Source organism: Gorilla gorilla, chromosome 18, assembly GCF_029281585.2.
Source record: "Gorilla gorilla gorilla isolate KB3781 chromosome 18, NHGRI_mGorGor1-v2.1_pri, whole genome shotgun sequence".
Classification (NCBI taxonomy): domain Eukaryota; kingdom Metazoa; phylum Chordata; class Mammalia; order Primates; family Hominidae; genus Gorilla; species Gorilla gorilla.
This window is the reverse complement of record NC_073242.2, coordinates 24,257,478-24,275,869: the sequence shown is the minus strand read 5'-3', so window position 1 is coordinate 24,275,869 and position 18,392 is coordinate 24,257,478. Positions and strand designations below refer to the sequence as shown.

The 18,392-nt window shown below is 45.3% G+C and overlaps 1 protein-coding gene and 1 pseudogene across 9 annotated transcripts in view; one reads left to right on the top strand and one right to left on the bottom strand.

Moving 5' to 3' along the window:
- The window catches only part of TNRC6A (trinucleotide repeat containing adaptor 6A), a 218,311-nt gene extending 204,038 nt beyond the window's left edge, over nucleotides 1–14,273 (bottom strand). For 5 of the 9 annotated variants that reach the window (XM_055365508.2, XM_055365515.2, XM_055365509.2 and 2 more), the window contains exon 1: nucleotides 13,993–14,209. The gene's annotated coding sequence lies outside the window, so the exon portion shown is untranslated. Of the gene's footprint in view, nucleotides 1–13,992 lie in introns of all 9 variants that reach the window. The other 4 variants (XM_055365516.2, XM_055365518.2, XM_055365511.2 and 1 more) reach the window with 3 other exon arrangements.
- A 2,768-nt stretch (nucleotides 14,274–17,041) lies between these two features.
- Nucleotides 17,042–17,596, top strand: LOC101146372 (acyl-CoA-binding domain-containing protein 7-like; annotated as a pseudogene).
- The last annotated feature ends 796 nt before the right edge of the window (nucleotides 17,597–18,392 follow it).

Genomic DNA, 18,392 nt, shown 5'->3' with positions numbered 1-18,392 from the left:
GTGAGCCATGATTGCACCAGTGCATTCCAGCCTGGGCAACAGAGTGGGATCCTGTCTCAAAACAAACAAACAAACAAACGGTCCTTAGCAAGTAAAGCAGTGGGCAATTCAGCACTCAGATGCAACTATTTTTGAGTAGTCAAGGAAGGTAGATGACAAAAATGGCCCTCCTTCTTCAGCCCTCCTTGTATTCATGCCCTCTGCTGTATAATGGTGTAGCACCTCCCACTTTTGCTCTGAGATGGCCACGTGTCCTGCTGTGACCCAATGGGATGTCAGCAAATGTGAGGTGAGCAGAGATTTGGAATCCACGTGCACATTTGGGTTTGCGTGCTCTTGCTCCTCTGTCTGTGTGGTAAGAAACGTGTGGGCGAGCCTGCTGACGGATGTGACCCATGGAATGGAGTGGACTTACCCCGAGTTGTCCCAGCTAGCCAACAGCCAGCTGATGCCCAGACAGGTGAAAGAACCCAGCCAAGAGCAGCAGAGCCGCGTATGTGACCTACAGCCAGTGCTGACTTCATCACTGCATGACCTTTACAATTGCATTAGAGCCCAGTGCTAAGAACCATTTGCTTTAATGCTAATGCTGTTGCCATCCTCTTGAAATTCTTTTTTTTTTTTTTTTTTTTTTTTTTGAGACAGGGTCTTGCTCCTTTACCCATGCTGGAGTGCAGTGGTGCGATCATAGCTCACTGCAGCCTCCAACTCCTGGGCTCAACCAATCCTCCCGCCTTACCCTCCTGATAGCTGGGACTGCAGGTACACGTCACCACGCTCTGCTGATTTTATTTTATTTTATTTTAATTTTTTTAGAGACGAGGTCTCACTATATTGCCCGGGCTGATCTTGAACTCCTGGACTCAAGCACCCACCTCAGCCTCCCAAAGTGCTAGGATTACAGGTGTGCGCCACCATGTCCAGCCTTGAAGTTCTTCATAATTTTTAAATAAGGGACCCTGTGTTTTCATTTTGTACTGGGCTCCACAATTCTGTAGTGGGCCCTGCCGACATCTGAGCACTGACACCTGAGTGAGCCCAGCTGATACATGAAGAATGACCCAGCCTGATCTGCAGACTCATGAGACAAATAAATTCTTATCACGAGGTCAGGAGATCGAGACCATCCTGGCTAACACGGTGAAATCCTGTCTCCACTGAAAATACAAAAAATTCTCTGGGCGTGGCAGCGGGCGCCTGTAGTCCCAGCTACTCGGGAGGCTGAGGCAGGAGAATGGCGTGAGCCCGGGAGGCGGAGCTTGCAGTGAGCCGAGATCGCACCACTGCACTCCAGCCTGGGCGACAGAGGGAGACTCCGTCTCAAAAAAATAAAATAAAATAAATAAATAAATAAATAAATAAATAAATTCTTATCACTTAACTGACTGGGTTGGGTGGTTGCTTTGCATTATTGTAGCAGTAGATACTGATGCACCAAATTTTCTTTGCTATAGGCACAGTGGCTCCTCTGTTAGCATGATGTCAAATACACTTCCAAACTGCACCATCTTACAAAACAACGTTAGGTGAAACACAAAATTGCTTTTGTATTTTGGTTTTCAGTGATAATTGGAACTCGAAATGATCAACTGTGTCTTTCTCATTCACCTATGTACCGCACAGATAAAAAGAGCTGGTTCTTACCTTTTCCACCAGTAGTTTCACTCAACTGTAAAATATAATATTGGCTGGCATCATGATAATAATGGTAGTTCCACCATATAATAGAACTGTTATTGCCATTTGCGCTATGTCACATACAACCCTGTCACCAGGTTTGCTTCTGGCTAGTTTTGCTTTCTCTCCTAGCGTTCTGTTTGTCCTAAATTTGGGGCTGGTTTTGGAGGCATGTTGAAAACAGCATGGCTTGCATCTGCTTTTGCTGTTTTGTCCTCTTTGCAATTATTATGATTATTTTTTCTTCTTTGAGATGCAGTCTCTCTCTGTCACCCAGGCTGGAGTGCAGTAGTGCGATCTCGGCTCACTGCAACCTCTGCCTCCTGGGTTCCAGCAATTCTTCTGCCTCAGCCTCCCAGGGATTACAGGCATGCACCACCACACCCTGCTAATTTTTGTGTTTTTACCAGAAACAGGGTTTCACCATGTTGGCCAGGCTGGTCTCGAACTCCTGACCTCAGGTGATCCACCTGCCTTGGCCTCCCAAAGTGCCACGATTACAGGTGTGAGCCACAGCACCTGGCCTTCTTTGCAATTAGAAATAAAATTAATCAATTGCATACTAGAAAATATTCTATCTTTTTTTTATTTTTTTCTTAGGGATAGAGTCTTGCTATGTTGGTCTTGAGTTCCTAGGCTCTAGAGATCCTCCCATCTTGGCCTCTCAAAGTGTTGGGATTATAGACATGAGCCACCATGGCTGGCCACTAAAAAATATTCTTTTGTACTTGGTTCAGGAAAAAACACTGGTTGGCCAGACAGGTTATTCTATTTTGGAAGTGATGTGAAATGTCCTACAGCATCAGGAAGCTATCTGATAAAGTTTTCTAATACAATATACATTGGAGACACTAGGAAGATAAATCCCTTGTTCAATAAAAATCCAATTTTCAGATATTCATAGCCTTGCTTTCCATCCACACTTTCTCTTTCAGCTGCTGGGGTGAAATCATCATATTCACAGATGCTCTGTCTCGGCAGATCCTGAAGTCCTGTTCACTAATTATGCTTCCGAGTCGCAGTGTTTGTACTACTATTTTTACTATTGCTTTTATACTCTAATGAAACACTTTTTAGTCATTAAGCTATTTTTGTTAATCAGAGCCATAACATAACATAATAGTAACAGGAAAAAATGCACACATTACACATATAAACAATAATATACCAATGATCTAGCTAAGAAAGGTTGGCCAGGCACGGTGGCTCACATCTGTAATCCCAGCACTTTGGGAGGCCAAGGTGGGTGGATCATCTGAGGTCAGGAGTTTGAGACCAGCCTGGACAACACGATGAAACCCCGCCTATACTAAAAATACAAAAATTAGTTGGGTGTGGTGCCGCATGCCTGTAATTCCAGCCACTCAGGAGGCCGAGGCACAAGAACCGCTTGAACCTGGGAGGCGGAGTTTGCAGTGAGCGGAGATTGCAGCATTGCCCTCCAGCCTGGGGGACAGAGAGAGACTCTGTCTAAAAAAAAAAAAAAAAAAAAAAAAAGGCCATATTCTAGTAACTGATTTTTGACTATACATTGTTAAGAATGTGACCAATTTGAACCATCTGCACCCTCGAACCATTATTAAGACCGTAACAGTATTTGGTAATCTTTCTTCTATTTCAAATTTGTGAAATGCTTAAGCACATGTTTTTTTAAAAATTATTTTTATAGAAACAGAAACTGCTAAACAACTTGAATACTATTTTTCTTTCTTTCTTTCTTTGAGATGGAGTTTCACTCATTTTTTTTTTTTTTTTTTGAGACGGCGTCTTGCTCTGTCACCCAGGCTGGAGTGCAATGGCGTGATCTCAGCTCACTGCAACCTCCACCTCCCGGGTTCAAGCAATTCTCCTGCCTCAGCCTCCCAAGTAGCTGGGACTACAGGCACCCACCACCATGCCCAGCTAATTTTTATATTTTTAATAGAGACAGGGTTTCACCATGTTGGCCAGGATGGTCTTGGTCTCTTGACATCGTGATCCACCCACCTCGGCCTCCCAAAGTGCTGGGATTACAGGCGTGAGCCACTGTGCCTGGCCGGAGTTTCACTCTTTTAGCCCAGGCTGGAATGCAATGACATGATCTCGGCTCACTGCAACATCTGCCTCCCCGGTTCAAGTGATTCTCCTGTCTCAGCCTCCCGAGTAGCTGGAATTACAGGGGCATGCCACCACGCCCGGCTAATTTTTGTATTTTTAGTAGAGACAGGGTTTCATTATATTGGTCAAGCTGGTCTCGAACTCCTGATTTCAGGTAATCTGCCCGCGTCGGCCTCCCAAATTGCCGGGATTACAGGCATGAGCCACCGCGCCTGGCCTGAGCCAGAACACCCAGCCTGAGCCACTTATGAACAAACATCACATTTTAGAAACAGTGACCCAAGAAAGCCTAAACTCTTTGACTTGTTATATAAAGCATTCCATAATCTAGTTCCTTGACTAGCATTATAACGACGCTACCAACAATACCACCTCCCTCTACTGAGACCTTCCCATGTGATCAGGTAGCATTGCAAACGGATACTCTTATTTCAAACTCACAATAACCCTAACAGGTGGGTACAATGATTGTTATTATGAATTTATAGATAGGGAAATTGAAGCTTGCAGAAGTACTTCCTCAAGACCATGAAGCTAGTACGATAATTCAAAGTCAAGCAGGGATCTGATGATCCTAAGCTCATATAGTTCTTTTTTTTTTTTTTGAAACTGGGTCTTGCTCTGTCTCCCAGGCTGGAGTGCAGTGGTACAATCATAGCTCAGTGCAGCCTCAAATTCCCGGGCTCAAGTGATCCTCCCACCTCAACCTCCCAAGAAACTGGCACTACAGGTATGCACCATCACACCTGGCTAAGTTTTTAATTTTTTATACAGACAGGGTCTTGCTTTGTTGCCCAGGCTGGTCTCAAACTCCTGGGCTCAAATGATCTGCCCACCTTGGCCTCCCAAAGTGCTGAGATTACAGGTGTGAGCCATGGCACCTGGCCTATTGTCTAGTTCTGAATGTCCATACCATGATTCCTGCCCAGCTTCTCTGACATCTGCTCCTGCAGTCTCACACACACACCCTGTACAACTGACCTTTCCTCTCTGTACCCGTGGCTGTCTTGTTCCCCGTGTCAGGGACATTCTCTGACGTTCCTCTCCTTGTCATCCTGATGAACTTTCACTCACCCTTCATCTTCCAGTGCAAGAGTATTTTCTGTGAAGTTTTTCCTTCCACCCACATCCCAGGATTTTTACCTTGTCTGTAATATAGCTAAAATTTTATTTCTTTCCATTCTCCAGACAAAAATGTGAACATGTCTAGAGTGACAACTCAGTTATTAAGAATTACACTACGACAGAACATAATTTACTACATTGTATCTGATTGTTCCCTGCTCTATCATTAGTTGACTCTACTTATTGACTTATGCCTCAATGAACAGGCAATTTCTTACCTTCAAATGTTATTCTCAGGCAGTAGGGGAACAGAATTAATTCTTATTGCATTATATATAATAGCAGCTACTTAAATTCATGACACAAAGAGAATACATTCTCTATTTTCCCTTCTCCAATTTAATCTCTGAGAGTGAGAGCCACGATGATAATAGGTGAATTTTCTAAATTCACTAACTCCAAGCGATACTGGGGATATTGTCTATGGATACTCAGAAAACAGCCCAATCAAGGCAGCAAGAATGTATCTTTAGTTCTTGTGGCAATTAAGAAAGCTATAAATCAATCTGTTACATTCTCTTTGAAGAAAAAGTACAGAGTAGTGGTTTAGAGCAATGGTTTTAAAATTCTTTCGAAAATTCACTTCAGTGGTATGCATTTTAAGCCTGTATCTCTGCAAATGTGTGTATTTATTTATTATTTATAGCTTTTATATGTGAACTACTGTACTATTCAGTATATTACAAAAACATTGGCCAGGAACCGTAGCTCACACCTGTAATCGTAGCACTTCGGGAGGCCGAGGTGGGTGGATCGCCTGAGGCCAGGAGTTTGAGACTAGACTGGCTAACATGGTGAAACCCCATCTCTACTTAAAAAAAAAAAATAGCCAGGTGTGGTGGCATGTGCCTGTGGTTCCAGCTACTCAAGGAGGCTGAGGTGGGAGGCTTGCTGCAGTGAGCCATGGTTGCGCCAGTGTACTCCAGCCGGGATGCCAGAGTGAGACCTTGTCTCAAAAAAAAAAAAAAAAAAAAAATTCATGAAATGGAAAGTAAAAGGAGGGATATAAGGAATACATATAAATAGAGGTCCCATTGTTTTCCTTCTTCACCCTAATAGATCATCTTGTGTACTTGCTGGGTGATATAATCACACTGCTGTTGTCTACAGATCATTCACTAGGCAAGTCAACTACTTGGGGCCTCAGTTGTTTCACCAGTAAAATGGGAATCATAATTATATTTACACCATAAAGCTATGGGGATTAAAGTCATTCCACATTTATTTGACAAATAGTTGCTGAGAGCCTACCAGGAGGAGGGTACTGTTTAGAAAATAGGATATACCACTAGGTAAAATACCTAGCTCAGTGGCTGGCACATGCAAAGTGTTCAATTGATGCTTTCTGTAATTATTCCTAACAGAAGGCGGCTCAGTCACAGCCTTGAAAAAAGCATGGGCTGGGCGCAGTGGCTCACGCCAGTAACCCCAGCACTTTAGGAAGCTGATGCAGGCAGATCACTTGAGGCTGAGAGTTCAAGACCAGTCTGGGCAACATGGCGAAACCCCATCTCTACAAAACAAACAAATAAACAAATAAAAAAACATAAAAATTAGCCGGGTGTGGGGCCGCACGCCTGTAATTCCAGCTACTAAGATGGCTGAGGCACGAGAATCGCTTGGACCTGGGAGGCAGAGGTTACGAGCTGAGATCGTGCCACTGCATTCCAGCCTGGGCGATAGAGTGAGACTCTGTCTCAAAATAAATAAAATAAAATAAAATAAATTAATTCAAATTAAAAGGCATAGATAAAATCAAATGTCTTCTACACATCTCCAGAACTGTGCAGGGGATAGGATGCCCTCCTCATCCGTGGATATGAACTGTTTCATTCTCAGCAGGCGTAGCTGAAGAACAGAGGAGAGATAACATAGCCTGGCTTGACCACTTACAAGGCACATGACTCTGGGTGAGTTATTTAGTCTCTCCATGCCTCAGTTTCCTCATCTCTGCAATGGGTATAGTATCAATACCTACCTCCTGGGGTTGTTATGAGGATTACATGAGCTTTTAGTAATAACATACTTGACACAGGGTAAGTGCTGTATAAGTTTGTTGTATAAATAATACAATTAATAAAAGAAGCATATTTCTTCATATTTGATCTTAGTCAAAAGGCCAAGAAGCAATAAAAGAAGCATAATTCTTAATCACACAATCACACTAGGCATTAGGATTATTAAATTATCTTGGCCAGGGGTGATGGCTCATGCCTGTAACCCCAGCACTTTGGGAGGCTGAGGTGGGAGGATTGCCCAGGAGTTCAAGACCAGCCTGGGCAACGTAGTGAGACCCAGTCTTTACAAAAAATACTTAAAAAATTAGCCAAGTGTGGTGACATACACCTGTAGTCTCAGCTACTCAGGAGGCTGATGTGGGAGGATCACCTGAGCCCAGGAGTGGGAGGCTGGAGTGAGCTATGATTGCACCACTGCACTCCAGCCTGGGCAACAGAGTGGGACTCCATCCCCACCACCTGCCAAAAAAAAAAAAAAAAAAAAGAAGCTCGAAAAAACTAATAGATAAATCTTTAATTACAGTTAAAGATTTGGGCACATTTCTCTCTCTTACTGAGAAAACAAGCACACACACAAAAGATCAAGAAGGTTACAGAAGACTTGCACAATATGATTAACAAGTTTGGCCTAACATATATAAAACTTTATACCCAACAATTGCAGAATACACATTTTGTTTTTTTGAGGCGGAGTCTCACTCTGTGGCCCAGGCTGGAGTGCAATGGCATGATCTCGGCTCACTGCAACCTCTGCCGTCAGGGTTCAAGCGGTTCTCCTGCCTCAGGCTCCTGAGTAGCATGCGCTACCATGTCCAGCTAATTTTTTGCATTTTTAGTAGAGACGGGGTTTCACCATGTTGACCAGGCTGGTCTTGAACTCCTGACCTCAGGTGATCCACCCGCCTCTCAGCCTCCCAAAGTGCTGGGATTACAGGTGTGAACCACCGCATCCGGCCATACACATTATTTTCAAGTGCATATGGAAGCTTTGCCCACACTGACCATATGCTGGGTCAAAAAGAGTCTCTTAACAAATATCAAAGAATAAAAACATATAGAGTATATTTTCTGACTGTTGTCAAGATAGAAATAACAGAATCTCATATTTTGCGTGGCTTCTGTGTTTATGAACATTAATAAATTTGTATGCCTTTTTCTCCTAAAAAATTAATAAGCAAAAGAGAACTACCTTCCCTTATGTATTATGGAGTTAAGCAACACCTTTTAAACAATCTTCTTTTCTTCTTCTTCTTCTTCTTTTTTTTTTTTTTTTCAGACAGCGTCTCGCTGTGTCTCCCAGGCTGGAGTGCAGTGGCGCAACCTCAGCTCACTGCAACCTCTGCCTCCCGGGTTCAAGTGATTCTTGTGCCTCAGCCTCCTGAGTAGCTGGGATTACAGGTGTCCACCACCACGCCTGGCTAATTTTTGTATTTTTAGTAGAGACAGGTTTCACCATGTTGGCCAGACTCATCTAGAACTCCTGGGCTCAGGTAATCCTCCCATCTCAGTCTACTGAGTAGCTGGGACTACAGGCATGTGCCACTATGCCTGGCTAATTAAAAAGTAAATTTAGAGATGGGGTCTTGCTCCGTTGCCCAGGCTTGTTTCTAATTTCTGGCCTTCAGTAATCCTCCTGTCTTGGCCTCCTGAAGTGCTGGGATTACATTTGTGTTACCATACCTGGCTAATTAAATTAAAAAATTTAGAGCATGTAGGGGTATGTGTGTTGGGGGGTGGGTGGGTAGGTTACTTTTTATGTTGCCCAGGCTTGTCTCATACTCCTGGCCTCAAGGGATCCTCTTACCTCAGCCTCCTGAGTAGCTGGGATTACAGGCATGAGCCAGTATACCCAGCTACAACTTGAAACACATGCTCTGTGTTCTCAGTAAGCACTCTGCCCAGCAACCCTCTGCTCACTTTAGAATGTTCATTCCCCCTCTCCAAGATGATGATTTTATTCAGCGTCTCAGCAACATTCAACCCAGTTGGTCACTTTCTCCTTCCTGAAATGTTCTGCCCTCTTGGCTTCATGAGCCCACACTCCGATTTCCCTCCTCTTTCCACTGCCTGCATGGATGCCTCCATTATCTGATTTCTAAATGGTGGGCAGCCTGGAGTTCCAGTCTCACTTCTCTTTGGTTTCTCTCTTTACACTCTCTAAGTGATCTCAGCTGGTCTCCAAATTTACATATCAAGTCTAAGCCTCTTTGAGCATATCCCACTGTCTAGGGTATATCTTTCTGGATGTCTCACGGGATCTCAAGTCTACTGGGCTCAGCACGGAATGGTTGACATCTTCCTGCCCTCTCCCCCAACAAAATACTCTTCTCCTCTCCTAGTCTTTCTTTCCATCTTAGTACATGGAATTATCAACCTGTGAGCCTTCTCTAATATGTGCCTTTCCTTCAACTACTCTATGTGATCCAGCAGCAAGACTTGTTATTTCTACCTCTTACACATTATTCTCATCTGTCCACTCCCTTTCCATCTCCCCTGCAATTAATTTATTTTAAAAATTACTTATTTATTTTTTTGAGACAGAGTCTCACTCTGTCACCCAGGCTGGAGTGCAGTGGGGAGATCTCAGCTCACTGCAACCTCCGCCTCCTGGGTTCAAGCAATTCTGTTGCCTCAGCCTCCTGAGTAGCTGACAGGTGCCGGTCACCATGCCTGGCTAATTTTTGTATTTTTAGTAGAGACGGCGTTTCACTGTGTTAGCCAGGCTGGTCGCGAACTCCTGACCTCAGTTGATCCACCTGCCTCGTTCTCCCAAAGTGCTGGGATTACAGGCGTAAGCCACCGTGCTGGTCCACTGCAATTACTTTAAATTAAATTGCCTTCCTTCTGTTTCCCAAATAAGCCCCAGGCTTCCTGCCTGGGGGCCTTTGCATGTGCTCTTGCCTTGCCTAGAACACTGAAGGCATTGAGTTCCATATGGCCCAAATTTCATTATGGGGAACAATCTCAAAAGACTCCAAGTCATTCCCAAAAAAATCCCGTGAGAAGAGATCTTATTTCACCACACCCACCTTCTAATCCATATCCAAAACAGACCCGTGCTTGTTCCAAGCAAAAAACAAAGTCTGATAGATGATAGTTCTGAGGGTATCTCTAATCACAAAATTGGCCTCAAATTTCCCCTTGGCTTTCAGTTTCTCCCAATATTAGAGGGAGAGAGTGTCCAGCTTATTAGCCTTTTGAATTCATGTAGTGGTCTGAGAAAAAGAGACACAATATTTTGTACCTCCACCCAACAAGTGGTATCTTTTTCCATCCTCTAACTCTGGGCTTGACTACGTAACTTGTCTAGGCCCATGGGCCTCGCAAACACGATGCAAGCAAATGCTTGAACAATGCTTGTGTACTGGGGCTTCCCTTCTCTTGCTGTGTTTGGAACCCAGCTGTCATATGAAAGACTGGGCTAGCCCTCTAGCTAGGGAGACACGTGGCCTGGTCAATTTCAATTGCCCCTGCCAATCAGCAGACACCTGGGTGAGATCATCCACGAACAACCAACTCTCAACCAACCTGCCAGCAGACTATCTATACGAGTGAACCCAGGCCAGGACAGCAGCAGTGCCCAGATGATCCCAGCTGCCACTTCCAACTCACAGAGTTAGGAGTTATAAGTGATGGTTGTTTGAAGCCACTAAGCTTTGAGGTGGTCTGTAATGCAAGAAAAACTGATATACCTCTTGTGTTCATTTTTTCATATTGCAAATCCAAGTATGCTCCTTCCCTACTTAAAATGCTTTAATAGGCTGGGCACAGTAGTTCATGCCTGTAGTCCCAGCACTTTGGGAAGCCAAGGCAGGCGGATCACCTGAGGTCAGGATTTTGAGACTAGCCTGGCCAACATGGCGAAACCACGTTTCTACTAAAAATACAAAAAAAAGAAAATTAGCTGGGCATGGTGGCAGACACTTGTAATCCCAGCTACTCAGGAGGCCGAGGCGGGAGAATTGCTTGAACCTGGGAGGCGGAGGTTGCAGTGAGCCGAGATCGAACAACTGCACTCCAGCCTGGGCGACAGAGCAAGACTCTATCTCTAAATAAATAAGTAAATAAAATAAAATAAAATAAAATAAAATGCTTTAATAGTTGCTCATTGATCCCAGGATGAAACCCAAGTCATTAACCAGGGCTTTGGAGCTCCATATAATCTGGATGGCCTCATCTAATGCAGTCTGAAATATGCAATGTGTTTGGTCCACCAGCATTCTTGAGCCCTTGCCCTCCTCAAGGCCTTCACACACGCCACCTGGTTGACCCTTACCCCTCTCTCACACCCCAACTTAAAAACTGCATCATCAGAGAGGCCTCTTTTGACTAACTCTGTCCCCACTTTTATGCCCCCGCAACTGAAGTATGTCTTTAGTTATATATTCCTTTTTTTTTTTTTTTTTTTTTGAGACAGAGTCTCACTCTGTCACCCAGGTTAGAGCGCAATGGTGCGATCTCGGCTCACTGCAAACTCTGCCTCCTTCCTGGGTCCAAGCAATTCTCCTGCCTCAGTCTCTGGAGTAGCTGGGACTACAGGTGTAAACTACCACTCCCGGCCTTCAGTTATATATTCTTATCATATCTTATTACCTTCCTTCTTAGCAAATGCCCCACTTTGAAACAATATATCATGTTGTATGATGACTTAATAGCTGCCTTCCCCACTGGACTATAAACCCCATGAGAATAGAGTGTCTCTGTTTTGCTCACAAATGTAGCCCCAAACTTGCACAAACTGTCACTTGGCAACTGTTGGACAGCTATTTTTTTTCTTTTTGAGACAGGGTCTCACTCTGTCACCCAGGCTGAGTGCAGTGGTGCAATCATGGCTCACTGCAGCCTCGACCTCCTGGGCTCAAGCTATCCTCCTCCTGAGTAGCTGGAACTACAAGTGCACGCCACCACACCTAGCTAATTTTTTTTTTTTTTGTATTTTTTGTAGAGATGAGGTTTTGCCATGTTTCCCAGGCTGGTCTGGAACTCCTGGGTTCAAGCAATCCAGCCGCCTAGGCCCCACAAAGTGCTGGGATTACAGATATGAGCCACTGCGCCCAGCCTGGATAGCTTTCTTTCGAAGCTGTCTGGTGGTTAACTGTGTGGGCGCTGGAGAAAACTGCTCGGGCTTAAATCCTAGCTCTATCACTTATTAGCTGAGTGCCCTTAAGCAAGTGACCTAATGAACTGCTCCTTGCCTCAGTTTCTCCATCTTGGAAATGGAGATAGAAATAGCACCCTGTCATCGAGTCACTCGGTGGATTCTGCTCTGTCGTTGTTAAAAGTTTCTTGCCGAACAGACGTTGGTATAGCTCAGATGACAGTGAAGCAAAAGCTTTTGACACAGCCACCATCTCCTTTCTCTGGGGCTACAGACACTGCCATGATTTAATTTAATTTTACTTTACTTTATTTTATTTCATTTTATTTTATTGAGATGGAGTCTTGGTCTGTTGCCCAGGCTGGAGTTAAGTGGCGTGATCTCGGCTCACTGCAACTTCTGCCTCCTGGGCTCAAGCGATTCTCGTGCCTCAGCCTCTCGAGTAGCTGGGATTACAGATGTGCACCACGATGCTTGGCTAATGTTTGTATTTTTAGTAGAGATGGGGTTTTCTCTATGTTGGCCAGGCTGGTCTCGAACTCCTGACCTCCGGTGATCTGCCTGCCTCAGCCTCCCAAAGTGCTGGGATTACAGGTGTGAGCCACTGTGTCCAGCCACTGCCATAATTTCACAATTCACATTTGGCTTCCCCATGGTTCAACTAATATATGTAATACATCTGCAAGACTTGTTATTTCTATCCCTTAAACATCATTCTAATCTGTCCTCTCCCTGTTCATCTCCACTGCAATTACATTGAACTAAATCGCTCACACGCTGCCTCATTCTGCAAAGGTGTGGCCTCAAACTCGGAGCCAGCTCTACGAGATGCCTCTCGATGCCCGAGCGCATCCAGCACTAGATTTTTTGCTCCTGCTTTGAGCCCTGGTTTCTCCCACAGAGAGTCAGACGTTTGGGGTCCGAGTGCCTTGTCTCCTGATTGCTGTAACTGTGCCTCGTATCACTTGATCATTCCCTTGCTGAGCTGGGGTGTGGAGCCAAGAAACCACCTCCCAGGAAACAGTTCTGATGGCCCCAAGCAATGTATCCATCTCCTTTAACACATACGTGCACGCACGTACACACACCGGGAACTGGGCATTCTACACTGTCTTAGTGAAAAAAGAATTTTTTTTAGAAGGTACATTTCCAATCACCAAGTCCTTAGAAGCTGTTCTTTCAGGCTCTGGCCAGAAAGGACAAAAATCTAGGTATCCAGAAAAATAATTTTAAAAAGCGAGGTTAGAGGATGAGAGGAACTCCTAAGAAAATCAGTGGGAGACAGAAAGGTATGTGAATAAAAAAGAAAATCCAGCCGGACTCAGGGGTTGATGCCTGTAATCCCAGCTCTTTCGGAGGCCAAGGCGGGGAGATCACTGGAGGTCAGGAGTTCGAAACCAACCTGGCCAACATGGTGAAATCCCATCTCTACTAAAAATACAAAAAAATTAGACGGGTGTGGTGGTGGGTGCCTCTATTCCCAGCTACTCGGGAGGCTGAGACAGGAGAATCGCTTGAACCCGGGAGGCAGAGGTTGCAGTGAGCCGAGATTGCGCCACTGCACTCCAGCCTGGGCGATGGAGCGAGATTCTGTCATAAATAAATAAATAAATAAATAAATAAATAAATAAATAAATAAATAAATAAATAAATCTGAGGGCAGGGGGTGGAAAGGGGGAGGGTGAGAGGTGAGAGAGGTTAGGAGGAGTAAGATAGAGAGAGGAGAGGCTCGGAATAAGATGGGCTGGGAAGGGAGAGGGAGGACAGCGAAGGAGAAGCTCCTTCCACCCCAGCAGAGCCAGCGCAGGGCTGCTCCCTAGGAAGGCTGCGTCTGTTTGGCAGGGCCCGAGAGCCGCAGCTCCCCAGAGCCGGCAGGCACTTCCCTTCCAACGTGCCCAGCGAGGGTGCCCTGCGCATGCTAATGAGGCAGTTGAGGACAGCTTCGCAGATAATTGCTGAAAGTGTGCAGTAACTTACCAGGCTGGGAGTCAGTGGGCTGCAAAATGATGGGGCAACGCTCCTGGGGTCCCCCAGCAGAGGGGCCTGGTCTCCAGGTACCCGGCGCTCACAGGTTAGTGGCTGCAACACGACGGGTTTTCCATTCAGTCAGGCACTGAACCCAGCGATGGGGAGAGCCAGACCAAAGGCAAAGGAGAGGAGGGGAACCTGCTTGTGTTTTTGTATTTAAATTGTTTTTGAACCCACGTAGCCCTGGGAGTCACATGCCGCCTCCAACATCACCGGAGCCATCACATGATACAGGTCCCCCATCATGTGATGAGACAAATCTGCCTAACTTCAGTCCCCCACCCCCAGCCCCCGCTCACAGACTGACAGATAAAGTGCTTCTGGAGGACCCCCCGCCCCCTACCCCCAGTCAGTGACAGAGGGAGGGACGCAGATGGAGAACCCTCAGAGCCCATGCAACGCGAAGATCTTGATGAATAGTTAATATGCCTTTCTCTCTCCTCCTAAGCTACTGCGACTTGGAGCGGTGCCAGCCTCATTTGAATTCCAGCCTTTGTGAATAACTCAAGTGTCGCCGCTGTTGCTCCAGCAATTGCAGGGCGTTTGAGCTCACACCATCCCGCCTCGTTCTAGAAGCCCAACTCGGCTGCCTCCCCTCCCCACAGCTTCCAAGCCTCCTCACAGGGCAGTGGCAGTGGGGGTTGGAGGTGGGGAGACTGGAGCTGCAGAAGGGGAGACCACTCAAGCTGAACCTTCTAGTCCCTCCACCCCCCAGCTGCAGTAGGAGTCAGGTGGGGCCCCGACTGGGTATCTGATTAGGCGATTAGGCTGCCTCTGTTCTACTTAGTGATCATAGCTCTGTTCTCTCTGCAGATATTTCCCTTCTGTCTCTCTCTCTCTCTCTCTCTCTCTCTCTCTCTCTCTCTCTCTCTCTCTCTCTCTGTCTCTCTCTCTCATACATATGTACATTTCTCAATTTCTTCCCTTAATCAGGATACAGTTAAATCGACTGAAAAATCAGCTGGGTTTGGCCGGTTGCAGTCGCTCACACCTGTAATCCCAGCATTTTGGGAGGCCAAGGCGAGTGGATCACCTGAGGTCAGGAGTTCAAGACCAGCCTGGCCAACATGGTGAAACCCCATCTCTACTAAAAATATAAAAAATTAGCTGGGCATGGTGGCACACACCTGTAATCCCAGCTACTTGAGAGGCTGAGGCAGGAGAATTGCTTGAACCCGGAGGTGGAGGTTGCAGAGCAAGACTCTGTCTCAAAAAAAAAAAAAAATCGGTTGAGTTTGTTTCTTCCCATTGTAGTAACCTCCTTTGCTCATGTTTTCATTCACTCGATCTTTTATTAAACAAATATTTTTGTAGAGCACCTAACATGCTGCAGGTCTCGTACTAGGCACTGAGAAAGATGGAAGGGAGGGAAGACATGTTAAAGAAATGCATAAAGCCACATCTCTGTTCTTGAGGTGCCTGTCGTCTGTTAAAGGCAACAGAATCATAAACAGATCTGGCAGATGCAAAATTCCAGAGTCACACAAACTCAAGTGTGCAAAGATGTGAATCCTCTATTTGTCTAAACCTGAACTTCACTTCTACCTCCCGCCCCACTCCCCTATTCTGCCCAATCTAGGAAACTTCATCTCATCACTTTCAAATAAACTCAGACACCTGGGTGACTTTTCTCTGCTTCAGATTTACAGTAAGTCAAGTTAAAGATTTTTTTTTCTTGTTGCCTTTCTTCTCCCTACTATTGATACTAAGCTCTGATGCTCACTGGAATAATCAAACAAGTAAACAAATGTGCAGACTGCTTTCCTTTGTAGATAGATAGTATGATTTGCTGGCACTCTGCAGGTGGGGGCCTTTTTGAGCAAAGAAGGATTGTGGTGTTTTTGTTTTGTTTTGTTTTGACAGAGTCTCGCTCTGTTGCCCAGGCTGGAGTGCAGTGGCCCAATCTTGGCTAACTGTAATCCCAGCTACTCAGGAGGCTGAGGCAGGAGAATCTCTTGAACCCGGGAGGCAGAGGTTGCAGTGAGCTGAGATCGTGCAGCTGCACTCCAACCTGGGCAACAGAGCAAGACTCTGTCTAAAAACAAACAAACAAATTCTGCACGATTTGTTTACTTGTTTGATTATTCGAGTGAGCATCAGATCTTAGTATCAATGGTAGGGAGAAGAAAGGCAACAAGAAAAAAAAATCTTTAACTTGACTTATTGTAAATCTGAAGCAGAGAAAAGTCACCCAGGTGTCTGAGTTTATTTGAAAGTGATGAGATGAAAAAAAAAAAAAAAGTAGCAAAGTAGCAAAAAGTAGCAAAAGGTGGCAAGCAAAAAGGACTTCTTCCTTACAGACCTCTCTCAGCCACTGTGCCTGGCCCACCTTTTGCTCCTCTGATGTAGTCATGGGAGGCAGCCATCATGTGACGATGAGGTGAAAATCTTCACTGACATTCTGGGGATGGCAGAGTGGAAGGACAGAAAAACATAAGTTCTCAATAGAAGTGAGTTGCCAAACTGACCCTGGGACCACCTATGTTAGAAAAATCAAGCATCTTTATGGTTGATTTTTTGTATTTCATCACCTGTGATTGGAGCTCATCCTAACTGAAACAGCACCCATGGAATTTGGCAGTTGCTCCAGTTACCAATGGTTTTTGAAGAACAGCATCTGTAAAGCTGTGGAGGTGCAAGTCTGATGATAATAGGTTAAGAAGTAATCTTAATCATGCACAGTGGTGCAAGCCCATAGTCCCAGCTACTCCAGGAGACTGAGGCAGAAGGAGCACTTGAACCCGGGAGTTCCAGATCAGCCTGGGCAGCATAGTGAGACCCTCTCTCCAAAACAAACAAACGAACAAACAAAAAACAAAAAAGAAGTAACTGGAAACATTCCATTTCTGACAATATGGGGGACCAAATATGAAAGACAAAATAATCACAAAGAAATTCTGGATAAAAAATAACCAACATTCTTTTAAGTGTGTAGCTGAGCCCTTAGAAAGAAAGAAGGGAGTGCCGGGACAGAAGCAGCAGTGCGGCCGCCACCACCATGGCACTACAGGCTGATCGACAAGGCTGCAGAAGACGTGAGGAAGCTGCCAACAAGACCAGATGAGGGGTCGGGCGCAGTGGCTTACGCCTGTAATCCCAACACTTTGGGAGGCTGAGGTGGGTGGATCATCTGAGGTCAGGAGTTCGAGCTTGGCCAACATGGCGAAACCCCGTCTCTACTGAAAATGCAAAAATTAGCTGCAGGTGGTGGCGGGCGCCTGTAATCCCAGCTACATGGGAGGCTGAGGCAGCCGAATCGCTTGAACCCGGCAGGCAGAAGTTGCAGTGAACCGAGATCGTGCCACTGCACTCCAGCCTGGGGGACAGAGCGAGACTCCATCTCAAAAGAAAAAAAACAGATAATAAAGAACTGAAAAAACTCGATGGACTTTACAAACAAGCTATAATTGGAGACATTAATATTGAGTATCTGGGAATGCTGGATTTAAAGGGCAAGGCCAAATGGGCAGCATGGACCCTCCAAAAAAGGTTGTCAAAGGAAGATGCAACGAGTGTCTCTATTTCTAAGGCAAAAGAGCCGATAGAAAAATAGGACATTTAGAATACAGTGTATGAGAAATTTTTCCAGCCAGTTGCAGTGGCTCACATCTGTAATCCCAAAACTTTGGGAGGCCAAAGTGGGCGGATCACTTGAGGTCGAGTTTGAGACCAGCCTGGGCAGCATGGTGAAACCCCGTCTCTACCAAAAATATAAAAATTAGCCCGCCATGGTGCATGCCCGTAATCCCAGTTACTTGTGAGGCTGAGGCACAAGAATCACTTGAACCCGGGACGCGGAGGCTGCAGTGAGCCGAGGTGGCATCACTGCACTCCAGCCTGGGCAACAAAGCAAGACTCTGTCTCAAAAAAGAATACAGTGTATGAGAAAGTTTTCCTTTTGAAGCCTTGATAATGCTCTCATGATCTAACATTTAGAGGGAGAGAGGCACTGTTCACTCTATGTATCATGTATATCTTTGCTATTAGCATGAATTGTAGTAACAGGAGTATGCTGAAACTACATAGTTAACTAAATTGTGCTTGCTTAAACCAGGTGTCCTTAAGTGTTCTTTTAGAAAAGTATTTGATTTTTTATTTTTGTAGGTTTAGGGGGTACAAGTGCAGTTTTGTCACGTGGATATATTATATAGTGGCAGTCTGGGCTTTTAGTGTGCCCATCACCCAAATAGTGTACATTGTACCCAAAAGGTAATTTCTCATCCCTCAGCCCCTCCCACCCTCCCACCTTTTCAAGTCTCCAGTGTCTCTTATTCCACACTCCATGATCCTGTGTACACACTGTTTAACTCCCACTTGTAAGTGGGAATGTGTGGTGGTTGACTTTCTGT